The sequence below is a fragment of the Lepeophtheirus salmonis genome, chromosome 7, assembly GCF_016086655.4.
Source record: "Lepeophtheirus salmonis chromosome 7, UVic_Lsal_1.4, whole genome shotgun sequence".
In the NCBI taxonomy this organism is placed as follows: domain Eukaryota; kingdom Metazoa; phylum Arthropoda; class Copepoda; order Siphonostomatoida; family Caligidae; genus Lepeophtheirus; species Lepeophtheirus salmonis.
In genome coordinates this window covers 30551050-30572226 of record NC_052137.2, presented here as the reverse complement: position 1 = coordinate 30572226, position 21177 = coordinate 30551050, and the positions used below count along the sequence as shown (strand labels likewise).

At 29.3% G+C, this 21177-nt stretch overlaps 1 protein-coding gene and 1 long non-coding RNA gene across 5 annotated transcripts in view; one reads left to right on the top strand and one right to left on the bottom strand.

The window, feature by feature from the left end:
* LOC121122237 (BTB/POZ domain-containing protein 3) overlaps nucleotides 1-21177 on the top strand; it is a 529811-nt gene that overhangs the window by 397888 nt on the left and 110746 nt on the right. The window lies entirely within an intron of this gene.
* Nucleotides 6042-14478, bottom strand: LOC121121876 (uncharacterized). Of its 3 annotated transcripts, XR_011781158.1 has the most exons (5): nucleotides 7710-9095; nucleotides 7178-7652; nucleotides 6800-7072; nucleotides 6550-6730; nucleotides 6042-6468 (listed from the first exon to the last, which is right to left on the bottom strand). It is a non-coding gene; the product is annotated as an uncharacterized lncRNA (long non-coding RNA). The 3 variants fall into 3 exon arrangements; XR_005865609.2 differs by having other exon boundaries at nucleotides 6550-7072; nucleotides 7178-14478; XR_005865608.2 differs by having other exon boundaries at nucleotides 6550-7652; nucleotides 7710-9097.

Here is a 21177-nt window from a genome sequence, read left to right as displayed (position 1 = left end):
ATAAAAGGTTTCTTAAATTATAGGATCTTAGGGAAACATTGGGATTCCTTTGGTAAATATTAAATACTGTAAAATTTAAATATTTATTATGTATATTTTTTAAAAAGGTATATATATACTTTTTTAATCTAATCTTACCCCCTTTATCCTTTAATTATCACTAACTGGTGGTGGTGGTTCTTGGCATTGTCCAGAGTAACTAGGCGTTGACAAACAGACAAAATTTGTTTTAATGATATTATTACCCAACAAACTCCCCTAATCTTTATTTTTCAAGAAGGAAACTCACAGGTACCTACTCAATACTGAGATGTTCTCTCTGCAAGAATAAAAAAATAGTAATAATAATAACGTGATGGAAAAAAAAATGAGGTGATGTGATGATCAGTGTTGAAAATAATATGATCTGAGAGGGTGCTATTAAAAAAAACCAAAAATTAACCTGGTCATCATAGAAAATTGAATAATCTTTGCGTGAAGATCAGCATAGCTCTCATGATGCATCATTAAATTAGGTGAGAGCAGCTATGAGAGGAAATAAATAAAAACTCACTCCGTATCAAGCAATGATATGGGATAGAATTAGGCTGATGTCGAATATCAATTGTACTCAGAGTATCACAAAGGCTTATACTTATAACTCCGCCGCAAATCCTCATTACCACTTTTCATTTTTCATGCCCTAGTGATTACTTTACACGAATATGTTCTCTCTTCAAGAATATAAGAATAATGATAAAAGCTTTGAAAATTAAAAAAATATAAATTCAAATTGTAACTCCAAAAAGCCTCTTCCATTATCACACTATTTCATCTTTGGTAATGAGCCACAGAGTACTTTAGTCTCCCGGACACTACCTGGCAGTGTTTTACCTACACACCCTCGTTGCTAAATCTAATATATAATCACATTTTTTATTTCATATAAATACATATGTACTTCTTTTTTCTTTTTTTATTCAATATAAGCTTGTTGTGGATAATGAATTTACTTCTTTCACAGAATTAAATCAACAGACATGCTTTACTTCATTATTTGTTTTTTAGATTGTGTGCAGCAAAAGGGTTCTGCTATTTTTAACTCTGTAACCCAATTCGGCTCCTACAAAATCATTGAATAGTGAGAGATGGTTTTAATTAACTATATATAATTATGTGAAACTTATATAATGGAAACATTAAGCATATGCAGATTTTCTGTTGGTGTAAAACCCGGAAAAACTCACGGAATACGGGATCCTGTAACAATCTATCTTTTATTTTCCAAAGCCTTGTATATGTGCAACTTTTTATATTTTTAGTGTAAAAAAATTATTTTAAATGTATTAATATTTATTAATTGAGTCTAATTATTTTATATATTGATTTTCAGGTAAGAATTTTTCACATTTGACTTTCCACTGGAAAAAAGAATAAAAAGCAATGTAGAATTTTACAAAAACAAAAAATTAGTATGAAAAAAAAATCCTATACTTTTTGCTTTCATTTACCTATCGACAAGTTGAGAAACAGTGTAATAAAAATTATCGGCCTAAATATCAAAAGTTACATACCCAAGTGTTAAAATACTTAAATATAGATATATATATATAAATATCCTCACTAATAAACTTTATTTTTTCATCCATCAATAACAATCTTTTTTTTTAGTCAAGCAGGTTTATTATTTCTTAATCACACTATACATAAGTTATGGTTTTGATTGCAAAAGGTCCTGAGTCCACACTTCTATGTATGGGGGGTTTTTAAGTATAAAGAAAAAATACTGAATATTTGAAAAAAATGTTAATAAATGTTTGAAATGTAAATGTTGCAATAATGGGATAGCTCTATTTCGGAACGATTGCCATGTTTACTTTTTTTTATGGTAAAAAAAGCTACAACTATAAGATTTGCATCACAATTCTATAAAATAAGTTGTAGTAAAAAAATAAAATCATGATTAAAAAAAAAAAAAAAATTATACATTAATGTTTATCCCATCAGCAATCAAAACAGTGATTGTTGAGCTCGACGATTTCCATTATTTTATCCACATTCCGAGAATTGATCTTCCAGAAAGGGATTCATCTTTGAGATCAAAATTACTGGAACAGAATCGAGGAAACAAAAATACTGTATGATTGGATATTACAGAATCAAAACAATAATCATTGTTCACATTTCCAGCCACCCGGCCTTTATTTTCGCCTATATCGAAGAAAAAAATTAAATATGACGTATTTTCTCTTTGCAAGTCTCCATTTTCGACCCGCATTCAAGCAAAACTGAGTCAAACAATCAAATAAGGGTATTAAAAAATTTTTTAGTTCGAAATTTTATCTTTTTAGCGCCTTCAAAAATAAAGCCAATTTTGCACTTATACAACGCGTGATAAACATACACATTTCACCTCTACTAAAGAGAGCGCTCTAAAGACTTAAGTACACCCTGGCTAAACACCCTATAATAAGAAAGAAAAAAAATGGGAGTATATATATTTTGGGTTTAAAAATATTGAGCATAATTTTGTGTGGAAATGATTTGGTAATTGACAACCCAAACAATGTTCTTATTTTGGCAAACTGTTATGTGTGTTATTGGTGAGAAATCATCTATGTAATTATTATTTAAATTTTAAGGCACTCATGAAAAACAGAGAGTAACACGGATGATTTGTCTTATCTTCTATATTAGTAAAGCAAGGTGTGTCTGTTTTCGACGCCAAATTACTCTGAGCAACGCTGAGTGCTAGTGACTTATAAAATATAAAAACTATAATCCCTGACGTATGGAGAGCCTTTAAACAATTTCTTAGGTTTAATTCTTTTGAATTTCATTCCAACAATTAGATAGGTCGGAACGAGCCTTATACTGAAAAATAAAAGAGTAAATTAATTCTTCATTTTCACTTTCTCTATTTGCTCCCGTGTTTTTGAAAACATTGCATTAGTATATAAGGTTAATTGTCCTCAAAGAAGAAATATACATACATTATTTCGCCTGGACTTACAAGACAATTCCCATTTTTGATGGAGTCATTCTAATACTATGATGTTTAATCGTAACTTAATTTGTTCAACTCCATGTGATCCATTAATGGAAAGGGAAGTAGGAAATGTGTACGTCAAAAAATGCTCAGGATTTACAACCCTTGTAATTACCTTATTACTCCATTAGAATCATTTATCAAATATCAAAACTTTCAAAAACCGTAAAATTGTTTGTTAACAATTGTGTTATTATCAAGTAGCCATGCAAAGAACAAAACTATCTACTTGTACTAAGAAAGGAAGTTTTGTTTGTGAAAGTTTTAATAACACTCTGCACCATACCTTTTTGATTTCAAATTCAAAAAAACAAATTTTAACTTTCTAACCCAGGAATGTACATAATATGTAATTTATTCTCTCCAAAATTACTCCAAAGTATGTAGTTATGGAAATATAGTTCTAGGTACATAAAATTACAGGTATGGTCAAATCAGTCTCAATTTGTACTGCTTTCTCCTCCTCCTCCCAGCCTTTCTCTTCTCCTTGATCATCATTTATAATACCACTCTACATACATATAATTCAATACAAGTCATTTTTATACCGAAAGGACTTTTCCTTCTGTGTTGCATATGTTGTGTACAAGTTCTTACAAATTGTAGAAGCCAAATGTACAAGTTGACATTTTTTTGTCTTAAAATGTATTATTTAATTACAAATTTGCTCATTTCAATGGCCAACTATCAAAGCAATAGTGAGCCATGATCAATTGAGCACCGCTCCAAATTATTGAACGGGAATGCGCTCATTGTTTTAAATAACAAGCAGAAGTGATAAATTTACTCGAATTTTCCGTCATTTATATAAATATATATTACTTTTTCAGTTTCTACATCTTATGAGATAACATCCAAAAATTTGAGGATGAAATAATAATTTTGAATGTTGCAACAAAAGACAGTTGAAGTTATGTATCAAGATAAGCTAAAATCTTTTTTTCTAACCCATATCTCTGGGTCTCTATTGTCTGCGGTTGGCGAGTGTGCCTCTAATGTAGCTGACCACTCTAAAAAGACTCAAACATCAGTTCTCTCAGAGACACAGCCAATTATTTATTGTGTGGAGATTACATTGGAAGTTATATCCTTCATTTTTGTAAACGAATTTTTCCCTACTGAAATACGATTTTCTTATATTGTTATGTCATAAATTGATATAAAATCGCACGGAAGAGCATGTTCAAAAACTTGAGAACCCTGTGGTCAATCTCAAACTAATTATCTGGCTTAACTGGATGATAGTGCAGGAAAACCTCTAAATTAAATGTCCCTTAAAGACCATGGTTCCCAAAATTTGTGTCTTTAGTGGACACCAAACGACAAATAAAAATTTATTGATCCACCTATTATAGCTAAACAAATTATTGGTAATTTTATTAGTTATTCCAAATAATTGGTTGTCCCAAATAGTACGGCACACTTGAACTTGCCACAAGAAGCATTGTTCGGGAACCACCAGCCAATACCCATTACTACTAAATATCATTTGATAATGCAAATTTAATCATTGTTATTAATAGTAAATTGAACATCAATGAATCAAATAATAATAATTAAAACATTGAATTGATCATTTTATGGATTTTTTATATTTTAAATATAACTTTAGATCTTTTAATTTTATTTATTCTTGTACCTTATTCCTCTTCATTTTTGAAATAAATAATGTATACAAATTTCAGGAATTTAATTGTAATCATAAAGAGTTGTCAAATTCAAAAACTCCTACACGAGCAAAAAAATGAGAAATGCTTATTTTTAATTGAGCAGGAGCGAGCGTAGCTCATAAAATTAGTAACTGAGCGGAATCAGACTCTAGATTTCTTGAGAGACTAATACTTTAATACTATCATTTTATCATGACCTATTAAAACTAAAAGGTTATTATGTGTTTATGCAAATAACTGTGGGCATTTGTCTTTGTAATGTGACACAAATTACTTATATATATTTTTTTTAAATTATTAATACAGTCAAAAACTAACACATTGATATATCAAGAATCGATTGAATAATGGATTATCCTTATCACAAGTACTGTAAATCCTTCATATCAATTATTCATCTTATTGTTTATTTGCAACTTGAACAATGTTTCCTACATACAAATTTTACCTTGAGCACAATTTACAGTATATACAGAATTAGGACAAAGGGATCATTAAATAAAAAACTAATATATCTTAAAAAACTAAACACGATCGACAAAACTACAACATACTGAATGTAGTTGCTCTCAGGCTCCATCTTCACGTGGTTTCTGAATCAGCTCCACGGGGATTTTATCTTAACCTTCTTCAAACCTAATGTACTTGTCCTTTATGACAAGGATATTTTAGGCCTTGTTGACCTGAACACGTCTATTGTGCCTTTCTTCCAACATGTCACAAAAAGTAATCGATAGGATTCAATTTCAGTGAACTGAGAGGCCATACGTCTTTTGAGATGAAGTCGTAATAGTGTTCTCCTTATCATTCAAGAATGTTTTTAGGCGAAATGTAGGGGATACTGTCCTACTTCTACTCTCAAGAACGGTTGCACGTGATCTTCTTCATCTAGAGCAGTACCATAGTCTTCATAACACACATATATCTTATCTTAAGCATCGTCCTAAAGATATATGGAATCATGATAACCTAACAAAGGCCGGTAACTTAGTATCCATGACCTCTAAGATATACTTGGGCCTTTTGACAATCCATCTGTTTTGAAAATGAATAACATGTCTGCATATTTCTATATACTATTATAACTAAATAATTACGTATATCTACATCAAACTACTAGTGTTTATATATCCACGACAGCAAAACAAGAACTGGAAGTAGCAGGTGAAATATGATTTTTGTAAGTCTTGTTAGAAAACCCCTCAAATAAATACAATATTACTTTTTGAGAAGGAAAATATGAGAAATATGACGTCATTGATTGTATTATAAATAAAGAAGGGATTATTTTAATAATTTTTGGGATCGTAAAAATCTCCCCCGAGAAAATGAGATAAAAAATATGGGATTTGCTGACATTTATTAAAATAAAATAGTAATGTTAATCAGTTACATCTTTTAGTTTGCATATTTAAACATTTAGCAACCTGGAAAGTGACTTTTCTTTTCAACTATATTTAAGATATCCATGATTTATACAAATTAAAAATATGCGTGTGCTCTTAAAAGACGGAGAGTAACCCTGAGGATTTATGGCAGAGTTATAATTCCAAGTTTTTGTTGGACTCAGAATAAAATTGAGGATCGAGATTGGGTTAAATATTGCCCATGCCCTTGTTTATTTTTATCGTCTCTTCATCACAGCTGATTTTAGCAGATTGGACCTTGGTCCAATCCAATGCCACTTTTTGGTCCTCTAAGAAGGTAAAATGGATCCTTCGTAACGTCATTGAGTGTACTATTCCTATTAGTAAATATTCCGTTGTATAACTAAGAAAAATAATATATGTGTGTATTATAATGAAGGTATGAATATTTTTGCATAATATGTGAAATTCTCTTAATACATACTTCGTATATCTTATTTGGCTTATTAAACCATTGATAATTCAACGAAAAAATCCAAGGACCAACAGTTAATGTATGTCACCAAGGACTGACAATCCTAAGAACCGATGGTCTTAAGTACAATTTCGAAGTACCGATAAGACCGGTCCTAAGACTGAACTGGATTGAAAAAATAAAGATCCAACTAAAATCAGTGACGATTTTGATTTTTTTTTACCACGCGCAAAATGCTACAATTAAGTTTTACTAATACCTTAAAATTATTAAAATAGAGGAGAATATTTAAAAAATTAAAAATATGTTGTTCTTCCCCACAATATATATTTTTTGATTTACACATCCTTGATGATCAACAAAATTATTCTGTTGATTGTAAATCTTTAAATATAGCACCTTTTAAAAAGAACTGGAATTGAGACAGGAAATCAATTAAATTTCTGCTATGGAATCTATGACAAAGGATTTAATATTGAGCCAAATGCTCAACAGATATAAAATTGCATCAGGACCATTCTATGTTGGAAACCTAAGAACACAGGAAGGAAATTTGATCAAATGTTGTGGATGTGGGGAAACAATAAAAAAGAACAATTGGAAAAGGAGAATGTAAACCCATTAAAACATACTTCACCTCACTTAAGAATATCGTGGAGGAATTTATTGGGGAAAAACTATCAGAGTCTCAAATTAAGTATGGGCTAATAGTAGATACTGAGAAGTATGCATTAGTTTATAAAACATTGTTAAATTCCATATGATGGCGAAGAGAATGAATATAAACAAAGGATTTCTAACGGCAGCAACGAAGGAGCTCCAAGATATTGCCTCTGATGATTCGATTTTGACTTGATGCAATAACACAACACAATGACCTAATTTTATTGGATAAGAAAAAAATATTTTAGTTTTTACATAATATTATAGTTTTTGGAACGATACTCACCCGAATAAAACCTATTAATTAAATGATTGTCACTGATCATCGCTTCCGTTGGTGTTTCTGATTTTTTTAAGATATTAATATTGAGAGATATTGTTTGTTTTCTTACGTTAATATGTTGATGATATTTCTATTTATCGATAGTATTTACTCGTAAAGCCGGTACCTTGGAGGAAGAGAAAAGAAACAATAATATGGCACCCGTATTGTTCTTTATTGTTACCTTGTAATAGTTAATATATATTTGATGAGGCAAATTATAACTAATAACCTGTAAATACAATTAAATATTTGAAAAAAGAAACAAAAAAAAATAATAGCTAAAAAATTATATTGTTGTAAAAGTCCATAATGAAATAGAGTTTGTATTTTTTTCCAATTTATTTTTTATGCATTTTAAGATTTTGGAGTCTAACCAGATCTTATACCTATTACTCCTCTGCCTACACTCATTGATATTATTTCTTTTTCATGAGCACACCCACTAGTCATTCTCTCTTCAAGAATTCAATAAATATAAAGATGGTAGTAAAGATATAAACACAAACCCTTACTCAATATTCAATAAATACTCAAATGAGATCATCAATTCTTCTCCGTGTCCAGTAAGGGCTTACACTTTAAACTGCCTCACAAATCCTCAACCTTAATTTTTTTCTTTCACAGAGTAGTGACTATTTTATAATTAAATGTTTTTTCTTCAAGAAATAACCCTTTCTTTAATGAATTAAAAATAGGTGAAATATAGGAAAAACACCCCCTGATAATTATTTTCTTTTTTCGAAACAAAATAACAAAATGTTGCCCTCAAGCAACATTATGAAAATAAAGTCCATAATTGCTACAAAAATAAAATTATTTCAGTTCACATTTATAATCATTATTCCGTTAATATAATATGAAATTTACTTTCATAAAACTCAATTTTTATTATTATTTGACTAATAAATAATTTAATAACAATTTCCTATACATATTTAGATAAAGATTATTAAAACTGAAAAGATTGAAATAATTGTGCAAGAAGTGACTTCAATATTCCGATGCTGAAATGCATTAATCCTTACACCCACCTAATACGATAATTCTTGCAATTTATTCTTTTTTAATAATAGGGACTATTTTCTAAAGTATTTCTTCTGAGCAATGTTATGAAACATAGGGTTAAACAATAATGATAGAGCATCATTGGAAAATTAAAAACCTTTTCCAATCAAGAACGACAAAAAACATTTGTACACGTGTACGCTCATATTTTTGAGCCAAAAACTACAGATGTTATCATTTAAACATTTTTATTTGTAATTTCCTGTACATTATGTTTACTTACAGAACGATGGCGTCATGCTAAAAATATCTAATATTAGTCAAAATATAATTTAAAAAATATTTCATGCATGAAATAACAACCTTTCATTAGGATGTATTCAATGGTTTAATATGTACAAATGTATAATGTACGTTAGGGTAATGCTGATATCCCTACTTTGTCCAAACAAGCTAAACCATTTTTTATTTTTGTATAACTCTATGTAAACATATTTGTGCAATTTCCTTGCAATATAATAATATTTACATTCAGCACAAAATATTAAGGATTGAGTTGCAAAAACTATAATCATTTTATTTTCGAGTTTTTGAATATGACTTATAATTTTTTTACTAGATATCTATTTAGATTTAAAAAGCTTATAATCCGCTTCTAAAATAATGTTGTTTTTTTAATGATTAATATTATGTATGTATTGTGCATAGACAGAAGTGTATAAAATATGACATAAGAAAACGGTAGCAGCTTTTTCTAGATGACAATCTGAACAGGGATTTTAGCTTGCCGTAGCTGTTATCATTATTGCTTAACTATTGAGGATATAACATGGAAGCGTTGCGTGTTCTCATGAAGTATCAGTCCTTGATGACCTTGTAGTAGAATTGAGGATCGAAGTTTGAGTCATTCCAGCCTATACAGTGTCTAACATATAAGGCTGGACAAAGTTTTTACTAAATCAAGAATAACATTGCTGTCAAGTTAGCTTTATATGCTGACATTGTCAAATAAAGACCACACACCTGACCAATTTACTGTCGTTATTGATCTTGATGAAATCAAATTATGTCTGGACTTTGGACTTAGATGTTAAAACTTGTATGCCCTTACTAAATACAGAGTGAAATTTGTGCTTATTTCCTTCCCCTTACGACTGCTTGTGGCTTATTCAAAGAAACATCATGACAGCTAAGCTAATCTCCTTGAAAAAATTCTTCAAATTCTCAGGAAAAACCAAATTCATTTTTGGTATTTTTTATTTTTACATGCCGGAAGGACATGCTTTATACAACATACATATCTTTCATAATACCTGCATTTTTTCTACTAAATGGTAAATATTGATATGTTATATCCATGAAATTGCATGGATTTGTTCTTTATATCCATACCAACTATCAAAAAATAGTTAAAATTTTGTTAGGCACCATATTTCCCCTAATGTACATAAAAATTGTACAGATTTGTATTCAAAAATTCGTGGATCGTTATATTTAAGAATTGGTTCAACACTATCTTCACTCTAATGTAAAAACATTTTGGTATATTTAATCACACACAAAAATAATGCACCATCTATCTTTTCTAATAAAAGAGAAAGAAAGAGACTTCCATGAGTTTACCCTTGTCAAGGACATTTTTTTTGTTTTTTCAAATTTTTTCTTCATGTTTATAATTAATGGAAAGCTTTATGGTTAGTGTGTGTAAAGTTAAGTCAAGGAAGAAAAGAAAGGCGTTTTTATAGGTAGTATATGTATAATGTATGTACAATACATATTCCTTATGTATTTTGTCATTTGGAGGAGTTAAATATAACTTTTAATTATAAAGCTTGATATATTATGTTTACACATAAATATATTTAATTTACGAGTACAAGAGAGTAATAAGAGTTAAAGTACTTTCAAGCTGAATACATCGGTACTAGAAGAATTATCATAGGAGAAAAATAGCCCATAAGAAAACTGACAGAGGTAAAATATTGTGACTATAAGTAAGATTGTGCCCGGTTTAGATTCAGCGGTTCTATCGGTCCCGGTTCTTTCATTTCTTAGGTGTTGGTCTGGGTTCAGCATACAAACAGGGACGCAGTTACCTCATACACAGAGTGCATAGTACTTCAAGCTCCAGAAAGTGTCCCAAAAACTAAGGTTGCTTAAGACAATAGTTTTCAAAGTTGGGACGTGAGAGGAGGCTAGGGAGAGAGGGGGCGTTGGAAGATGGAGAATTGAGGATTGCTTTCAGTCTATAAATACGCAGTACACATATTTATAGTAGATGGGGTCTCAGCTAAAAATGTATTAGTGTAGGATGGTCTTCGAATAGTAAAGTTTGGAAACCCCTGGCTCAAGAAATATTATAGGGCCAGACAAGCTTAGTGGCGGACCTGGGTCCATAATCTACCCCATCCCTCTTTTATATTCACTATCTGGTGTCGAAACCCACTTTTCCATATCGATAAGAAGACCATTAAATCATTGGAAAACGTAGCAATTGTACACCAAAAAAAAACTCAGAAAAAAAAATTATTTATTAAAGCTATTTTTTTATAATATAGATTCTTTATATATTATATATAGAAACAAATCACTAGAACTGAGACCGATAAATAACATATTGCCGTCTCAGCTCGACTTTGTCGGTTCTGTTCTATCGGCTTAAAGACTGGAACTGCTAGACCGATAAAAGTACAACCTTGACTATGAGAGGTTAATTTTTAGTTAGTTTTGAACAGACAAAGTTGCTTATAAAACGTTTGAAATTACATGAAATTCACAAAGCTTTGTCTAAGCCCTACCTTAGTGAACTGGGACATTATACACCCCAATATTTATAAACATGTTTCTTATTCCTTTAAATCTACATTTTATAGAAAATACTTTTCAGTAATTTTCTGAGCCATTAAATTTGAGGAAATGGAATTCTTTATTTATCTTGATAATGCCTTGTTTAGGTTTTTTACTTATATTTTGTATTTTTTAATCGATGATTAGTTAATTTAATAAGCTTCAAAGTCGTTTTTTTTTTTTTGTTTTTGCTTTTAATTTCTTGGATGGATTAGTAAAAAAAAATATTACAAAATTTATATGACGTAATTATTATAATTGCTTAACTGTTTATCATGTAATTAAGTACATATGTTTTTATTTTCGGGTGTATGTTTTAAAAGAATGTAACAGAGAGTCAAAAAAATTTAGTTTTTTGAGAATGTATCTACTTCAAATCATTTCTTATCGTTAAGAGCTAATTTAGATTTAGCATGTCATGTGTATCGTCAGGAATCAAATTTTTGATCATGCTTAGGATAATGAGCGAAAAAAGAATTAGAGAACCTCTAAAATACGTTCAATCGTCCTGATATTTGTGATGTACATTTCCCAATACCGTATTTCATCGATTTTCAAATACTAATTTTCGACCTACTCTATTGTATTTATATATTTTTTACCATCTCTTCAAGAATGATAATTCATTAAGTATCTTGTAAAGTACATCACGCCCTTACTTTTATTCCATCACGTAACCTTTCCTCCGAAAAGGAACATAAAAAATTTAATTAGTTGGCAATTGGTATCCTATTATTCCCCACTATAGAATTAGAGTGCATTAATTGATAACAGGGTGAAAGGAGCTAGTTCCAATTCAACCTATTAACGTTCAGCACACTAATTGAAGGGGAAAAAGCAGAAACATCGATATCTCACTAAAAAAACCTTTTTTTTTGTTAGCCAGGTAATTACGTGACATAGACGAACATATTCTTTTGCTCTTTCCTTCTCCAAACTGTTTTAATCATATTCATAAATATTGAAATGTTGCGTAAATATTGAAGTCTTATAGTTTTGCCTTCATGCAAATTTCTATCTCCTTTCTAAGTGGTAAAAAAAAATGTTATAATCCACTTTTACTATTCAAGGCATATGTATCCTACAAGGTGATCGATATTATTGTCACATTGAGGTTCCATCGACTAAATGCATTTATAAGCGTTGTTAAAGATCATGTCAAAAGAAAAATATTTAAAATTTTGTTCATTTTTATTCATCCTCAATTACTTTTTTTCATGTCCTAGCACGAGTTATTCACTAAGATATTTAGCTAATAACATAATGGGTATTTATCCAATATTAGGATATAAAAGTTGTTAAATCCTAACAAATTTTACATGCCGAAAAAGCCTAGGATTTACAAACCTATTTGTGGTAAACTTCCTTGCCCTTATTTTTGCTGAGTATTTTGTTTTTGACGTGCAATGTTCATAACTTTTTTAAGCTCATTCACGGTTATGAAAAACAGGAATGAGCATTCTTATTGAAATCCGATATTTTATCAAATAAATATTCCTTACAGGTTCTTCTTCTTGTAAGAATATAAAAAGGAGTGGTAGCAGTTTCCATATTAGAATTCCAATAGTCTTATCTATAATAAACACAAATGTTTAAACATATTTGTTGAAGGGGATGTTAGGGAGTAAACGGCTCTGCTTCAATGAGTTTGACTTCTTTTTATAGTATTGAATAAATATTATGATATAAGCTATTGTGTCCCTATAAAACCATAAAACATATATAAATATTTTTTTCATAAAATCTACATTTCCAACTCAAATGACTTTTATCTCAAAGATAAGAAAGGTTAAAAAGAGTTCAAGGTCATGCATCAACAGTATACAGTGTAATTAAGAATACAATTGATCTTAGAACATCGTCAATAGCGAACTCAGGAATAACGCTTGAGGAAAATATATCTACTTTAATTTGTATAGAATATAAAAAATTATGAAAGTATTGTATATGGCTACCCTTGGCCTTCACCACGCCCTCTAAACCTTTTCTGAAATCATTACAAGACAATTCGATATATCCCTTTTCCTATAATAAAAACTATTCTTAAGTAATTGACCAAAGAGCTTCGTTTTTAGAAGAGGTACTTTATTAAGTATCCAGGATTGGAGAGATAGGTTTATTTTTTTGTTTAAATTTCGCTGGAGAGTAACAGTATCCTTAATAGCACGTCTATGATACAAAGTGATGAGATCTTTAGATTTTGCATTGATAGTTCTTGTTATCACCCTATAAGGGAAAAAATAAAACAATCCTAGCTTGCACCTTTTTTTAAAACTTTATAAAGTAGATTCTAGATTTCAGATCCGTACATTAAAATCCGGACAACATAAAGTTCTACCATGAAAGAAGTGTCACGAGTTTTCAAACTTCTTATAATTCCCAAGTTTCCATTTGCCTTCCTCATAATGTAGTATAGATACCTTTCCAATATTAGATTAGGAGAGATATGAATTCCTATGTCCAAGTAATCATCTACCACCTTAAGACATGGGTGGATCAACTCTTTTTTGGAGAAGGGAAGCAAGACACATTTATTAACATTTATAGGCATTCTCCTAGTTAATAAAATTGGTATAGGCATAACGGACTGAGTTTAAATCAGAGGGGATGATTCTCGAATCCTCTGCGTAAGAGAATGTATCTTCCGAAAAATTATCCACTAAATTGTACATGTAAATGTTAAAGAGTGTGGTTCCTTGTACTCTAAATTGCAGAACAGATGAAGTAACGTCACAAGGCTCAGAAATAAAGGAATTGATGAATTTCAGTTACATAATTCCTAATCTAAGAAATATTAATATAGGATTTTTGCAGGTATCATCGGGCGGGAATACAGGGTATACAGTAAATAGTGCTGCTCCCTTATGAATATCATATACACATTTTTGATTTAAAAAATTTAGTACTATTAATGAAATATAACAGGCGTTTTGCATCACGCATCGAGCGTGTATACAGGAGATATCTGTATTTGCTATTAAAAACTCTAGAGACAAAGATGACTCATCAGTCATCATACGGATATTTTGAAGAAAAAAAAAAAATCTTAATATTGTTATTATTTAAGATTTAAGGAGAAAATATATAGTCTGAAACAAAAGTGTATTTTAAATACCAAAAATACTTATGATTTACCCTATATACATTTATATTGGACGTTGTACTGCAGTTCAGTTTCGTACGACCCCTACGGTTTGTTACGATTTTTACTCTAAGTACGGTACTTATACATATATATAATCCCATATTCAATATTTTGAAATTATTCAATTTTTGTTTTTGGTTTTTTTTTAATTAATCTATTTAGATAGTGAGGTAATATTTTTATTTATTAGCGTCCTTGTAAATAAATAAATAAATCTGTAAAACAGAAATAATGATAAGTTTAATCCTAATTGACGAAAAGTCAGTGGTATGAGAAAGGGTAATTTAAATAAATTTCCCAATATTTTTATGTGAACTTGACGATACCTCGCAACTACAGGTACATATATATCATGTAAAATAATTTAATAGACAGCTGGCTATATTGTTACTTCTAAACAGTCTTGTTTATTAACGGAAAATGAAGACAAACTTATATTTTTGTAATATATATTCATCAGTAATTTTAGTAAGTAACCGTTGTGTATTTTACATAAACCTTTTTTTTAGAGAAGTTAAGTATATTTAGGAATAATTTATTTGTACAGAAAATAAACTATTGAGGAAGAAAATATCAAAAAAAAGCGTAAAAACATAGAAAATTATATTTTAAAAAACACATTTAACAATCATACATTAACAAACACCGTGCCATGTAGGGTGTACCAAGGTTTGTAATGAGCCATGGGCTACTATACCGTTCCAGTCTATATATATATATATATACATATGTTATGTTCAAGTGGGGTTTAAAATTGTAAGATGTTGTAAATGTAATAGATTTAAAATAATAAGCCTAGCTTTAACACGGATCAAACAACGCTTTTGTTTCTGAAAGTCCGTTTTTGTGATACTTGAAAGTCAATTAGTTATAGATGTTCATAATATTAATATCATAAATTATTGAATGAACATCCTTTGTTACCCTATTATATTATCCTGATTTTTCATTATATGTATATTAAAGATCCTTTAGAGTCGTAGTTGCTTCAACATCACAAAAAATCAATTAAATTATAAGGCATCTTCAAATTTAAAAAATGTCTTTCCTTTATTTTGAATATATATATTTTGAATGGATGTCTTATTTTTTGATTTATGATAAAGAAATATACTTATTCAAATATACATAAATATATCAAATCCTACCATGGTTGAAGTAAGTCATACCCAGTGTATGAATATGCCTATAAGAGATACATGTGTGCACTGTGCATATAATGCTTGATGAAAAATAAAATCCAAGTACAGTGATACTTTGAATTACGAACAAAATCCGGTAAGAAAAAGTATTCGCAAACTAAAGTAAAGTAATACGTTGATCCCTCTGCATTATTTTTTATGACATTCCAAGAAATGAATGGCGTCTAATTATAAGCTTATTATATCTCTAAAGGATTGAAAGTTTATTTCTATAAAATAAAATATTTACACTCAGTATATAACTTAAACCCTATATTACAGTGCTGTGATCACGTTTTTGTCGTCGTAGGGGGAGGGGGGAGGGCTGGTCGGAGGTATTAAAAATGACTCACTATCAATAGAACAATACTACAACTCAAAAAAAAATTTTGTCCCAAAGTCCCTACTCCGGTGATAACAGCCCTGTATCACATGTCAAAAAAGTATAAAAAATTTCAAATATTGAACATGATGTATATCATGAGTGTCATACAAAGTTAAAAAAAAGATTATTTAATACCATATGTAGATTAAAAACTGTGTTAAATTTTTTCAGAAGGGAAAAAGTACTGTTAGTGCTGAAAATCTTGTTTATTTTGGGGATCTTAAAAAAAGAAACCGAAAATCAACATGGTAATTTTGAAGAATTTTTTAGATGAGAGCAGTTTCGCTGTGATGACGTTTCATTAAATTGGATACAAACAGCTGTGACGAGGGAGGAGAACAAAATAAACAAGAACATTGTCAAGAAATACTCCGATGTTGATCTTGAATTCTACTCCAAGTCCAATAAGCACTTACAATTTTCGTCAGTAACCGTATGAGGAACAAAATACTCGAATCCCGCTCCATAATAACAAGAAAGGAAATAGGTAGGCATGACTCCAATTTTGATCTTCAATTATACTATGTGCTCAACAAGGACTATTACGTATACTCCACGATAAATCTTCAGTGATATTCTCATTTTCTCATGAGCACACGCACTAATGATGCCCATATCACAATTCGGTTTCTATTTTTAGCATACCTGTACACCATACTTTATACAACTCTAACGATGGTCCATGGAACAGAGTGTTAAAAAGTAGATCTCTCAAGCCTGAAGGAAAACACATGATAAAGGTCATCATTATAGTTTTTTTCTTTTTTTTAATTATCTTTATTTATACATATATATATATATAAATAAATGCAAAACACAAAGCTTATATAATATGAATTACTAAAAGGAATTTCGTTACACTTATAAAATAAGCATTTTAGCTTAAAATTAGACCTCTTATCCAAGACGAACAACTAAAACAATCAAACATTTCATTAAGACGAGCACAAAATCCTATTAAACAATCATTTACTCAATATTTCTAAAAGTAGCAATCAATCCGTTGGTCTCCCTCGATTAAATCTATGATATCTCCGAACAGCTATTTTTAAAATAGTCATGTATCCTTACGAATCGGAAAGTGTATATTAGAAGATAAAGATATAATAATGCAAGGAAATCACCACCCATCCTTGATATTATATACTTTAGAATATATGCTTTAAAAAAGAAAACAAAAATCAACATAGTAGCCGTGACAATTTGGGGAATTTTTTGGAGGAGATCAGCTTAGCTGTAATGACGTTTTATTATATTAACAGTAATAACATGAAGCAAATAACCACAAATCCCCACTTTGTATCTTGCAAGGGCATAAGCAGGAATTACTACAATATTGATGCTCAAGTCCAACAGGGACTCCCACACTGTTCAAATGCCATCCACAAGAAAATCCATGTACTCCATAATATGTTAAGGATTTACATTTTGGTGTTACTATTTTATATATCCCAAGCCATATATCCTTGTTCGATAAGAATTTTTTTTAAATGAGGCCTTTAAGCTGGTAATGCATTTTTTAATATAAAAAAAAAGTATAATCCAAGCCTTTTAAATGTCTCGCTTTATTTGTATAACAAAACATAGTTACATTGAATGGCAAATTTTTATGATCCTCGTTATCACGGCTCTAAATAATTTTGTCTCATCTAAGGATTTACTCATAATTAAACTCCTTTATCTATATGGCAGGGGCGTCCGCAGGATTATATATATATTATTTGAAAAGAAATTCATAAACTTAAGATGTTCAAACACAATTTTTTTTTTTTTTAAACTTCAATAACTAATCAATTTCATAACTATTCTCAAAAATTAAATTTGAAAAAAAAAATTCTAAATCCATAACTATTCTCAAAAATTACAATTCTAAAGAAATTCAAAATCGACAGTTGTTCACAAAAAAATATACTTTTTGGAATAAAAAATTCTAAAATTAAATTTAAATTAGAAAATTTTTGGGAAAAAATTACAAGTATTAAATTTTTTGGAGAAAAATTACAGGCTAAAAATTAAAAATCCATAGCTATTCACCATCATTATTGAAATTTTAGTGGCTATAATCCCTTTAGCCACTATTTCAAGACGCCCTTGATATAGGTTGAAAGTCCAGGAGTTTTTCAACGCATACACTTTCTTTTTTTTTTTTTTTTTTGTTCAAAATTATATTTTTTTATTATTATTTGCTTTATGGAGCGAAATCCCCAGAGCACTCATCAAGCTATTGCTTGGCTTGAACAGTATTTATTTCCATCAAGAAGCATTATAAAATTAAAACACGAAGTTATTTTTTATCAATTTTTTTTGAGACTAACAAAAGTATTGTCTCACTTAGTACAATAACTCACAAACTAAAGAACAGATTGTCATAAAAAATTTACAGCTGTCCTTTGAAAGTTCATATTAATTGAACAGGTGATGAAATTTAAAAAAATTGGCGCCAAATATATGTGATGCCCGGGACTTTTCACACCATGCATTACGTACAGGAATAGTTTTTAGCGAACTTTATAAACTATTATGTACACATATGTTTTTTACATCAAATGGGTATGTTACTCGGAATAAACTAATTCAATTAGAGGTCTGTAATAAAAGTAACAATATGTATTTTGCTTACAGTTTTTAAATGATATCACAAAAATATTCAAGTAGTTAAGGCAATAACAGAGACATTGTCACTAATCGAAGAGCAATTGACGATCTTTCTCGCCTCTGTACTAATGCATAATGTAGATGGCGCCCTTGTAGTAAATAGATAATATATTTCCCTTAATTTGATAGATAAATAAATGTATTAAATAGATATTACTTACATAATCAATGATGGTATTTATACATATCCAATGGAAATCAAAACAATTTAAGATGTCATAAAAATAATATTTTTTAATTGATAATATTATTAACTATGATATATTTATTTTGAAGTAGCAGTAATGGCTGATTAATTAGCCTCAATAATTTTCAGTAGTAAACTAGACTGTCTATTATAAGTATACTTTTTTTTTAAATAGATCTAATAAATCGATTAGAAGTTAATTAGAAAAATATAGATGACGCTGATTTAATTTTAGTAACAAGATATTATTTATTCTGTCTTAATTTAATACAAAAATTAATTATAGCCACTGGAAGGGGCTGGAGGACATTAAAGTTAAACGGCCATTATTCTATTCGGTATGTCATCAAAAAAGAAAAGAAATTACTCTTGAAGCTAGGTCGATAGGGAATGCTTGATTTAATGTAAAAATTTACCTAACTAAGAATATAAGTGTAAGAAACCCCGTAGTTACGGAGGATATTTGTGCTATTTTCATTTTGGCTGTAGCAAGATATGGAGTGTTCTAGTTGAAGATACCTAGGGCGATCGATGGTATTTTGGACTGGGCCTCTGATATCCTTAGATATCATTCATCAAACGCATCAAGACATTTTTGGACCTTCCAGAAGATACTAAAACTTTTTAGCAAGAACAAAAAAAAAAAAAAAACGAGCTAGTGGTTGGCTTAAAAGCAATTTTACTATTAATATTTTATGTGTGTATTTTATTGATTTTAGATGCTAATATTTTTAGTTTAGAAATATGAATATTTTATGTTTATAGGCCTTAATCTGGTGATGAAATTTTAAACTATAATGTTTAATGATATTATTGTAAATACATCTTCACCAGAAATTTTTTAGATAATTATAATTTATTATTAATTACTTTCTGTCTAAATAAAGGTTAAAAAAATTCAACGAATAGAAATGACTTACCTCATCAATTATGGTTTTTCTAATATTGTTTTAATCATACAACTCCATAAATTTTGAATAATGTTTCATACAACTTTAAAATTTTATATAACTAACTATAAATTTTTTTTTAAATATATATTAATTTAGCAGTAAAAAGAGATTAAATAGCCAATAATAAAATAGACTCTTTATTATGAGCCCTATATATTCGGACTCAAGATAAAAAACTTGAGATAACATATTCTAGTTTTTCTATATCGTTTATTTAATAAGAATGTTGTCGAAAGGATTATGTGGAAAACGTTAGACTGACTGCGACAGTTTCAAAGACAACCCATTTATTAAGGCAAGTGGGTAGAATAAAGTTGAAAATAAGTAAGTGTACCTGACAGTTTCTTATAGCGTTTCTAGGATAAGGGAAGTTGATCTCTTGAAATCAGTAACAGGTCTCTTTGGAGGGAAAATTAAATGAAGGAAAAAGGGGTGGGCTATATTTAACTGGTCAGTAGTCCTTCTGAAATTCAAGCATCGCCAATCATAAGGCTAGAATAAATGTATAATTTTATATCTGTCTTATTTATAATTCATACGTCATAGCACAGAGACAAAGGGACTTTTTTTCAAGTTTGAATCTAATTAATCTAGTTAAGCTAATTAACTAAACGACTCCTATCGTGACCCAGGAGCCTTTATCATTTTTATTTGATTCATAAATAGATAAACTATATCCCACAATTCTTTTGGACTGTCTTTAATAATTATCAGTTTTAATGGATTAAGTAAAAATAAAATCACATTCGATGATACGAATTTTCAAAGTGTCCTCTATGTGAGTAACATACCTTCATATATAATGTTTTTTGGTTTTTTTCATGAAAAAGTAAAACAAAGGCTTTAATAAGAAGAAAAAAAGTGAACTAATTAAATAACATTGATAATAACATATATAAATAACTATAAAAATAGCCTCTATTTCAAAAATGTCGTTTTAAATGGTAAACTTATTTTATTACCGCTATTTTTTGGCACATTTTGAGAAAAAAAAGTATATATATATATTTCATTTTATTTACGATATCTCATAAAAGAGTGAATTGGGAATAGTGTATCACGTTTTTTTATTCTTTATTTTTCCATTTCTACAACTCAATGTATACAGACATGATGTAACATATATATGACACTATCAATAAATAAAAAGTGGAATGTCCCAGAAAATGATTTTTTTATGAACTATTATTTTCAAAGAAAGTTGTTGAGGAGTATACAAATATCTAATTAAGTTTTCTCTCAGGGTTTTACTATTATATATATATATATACTTCTTGAGTATATGATTCTT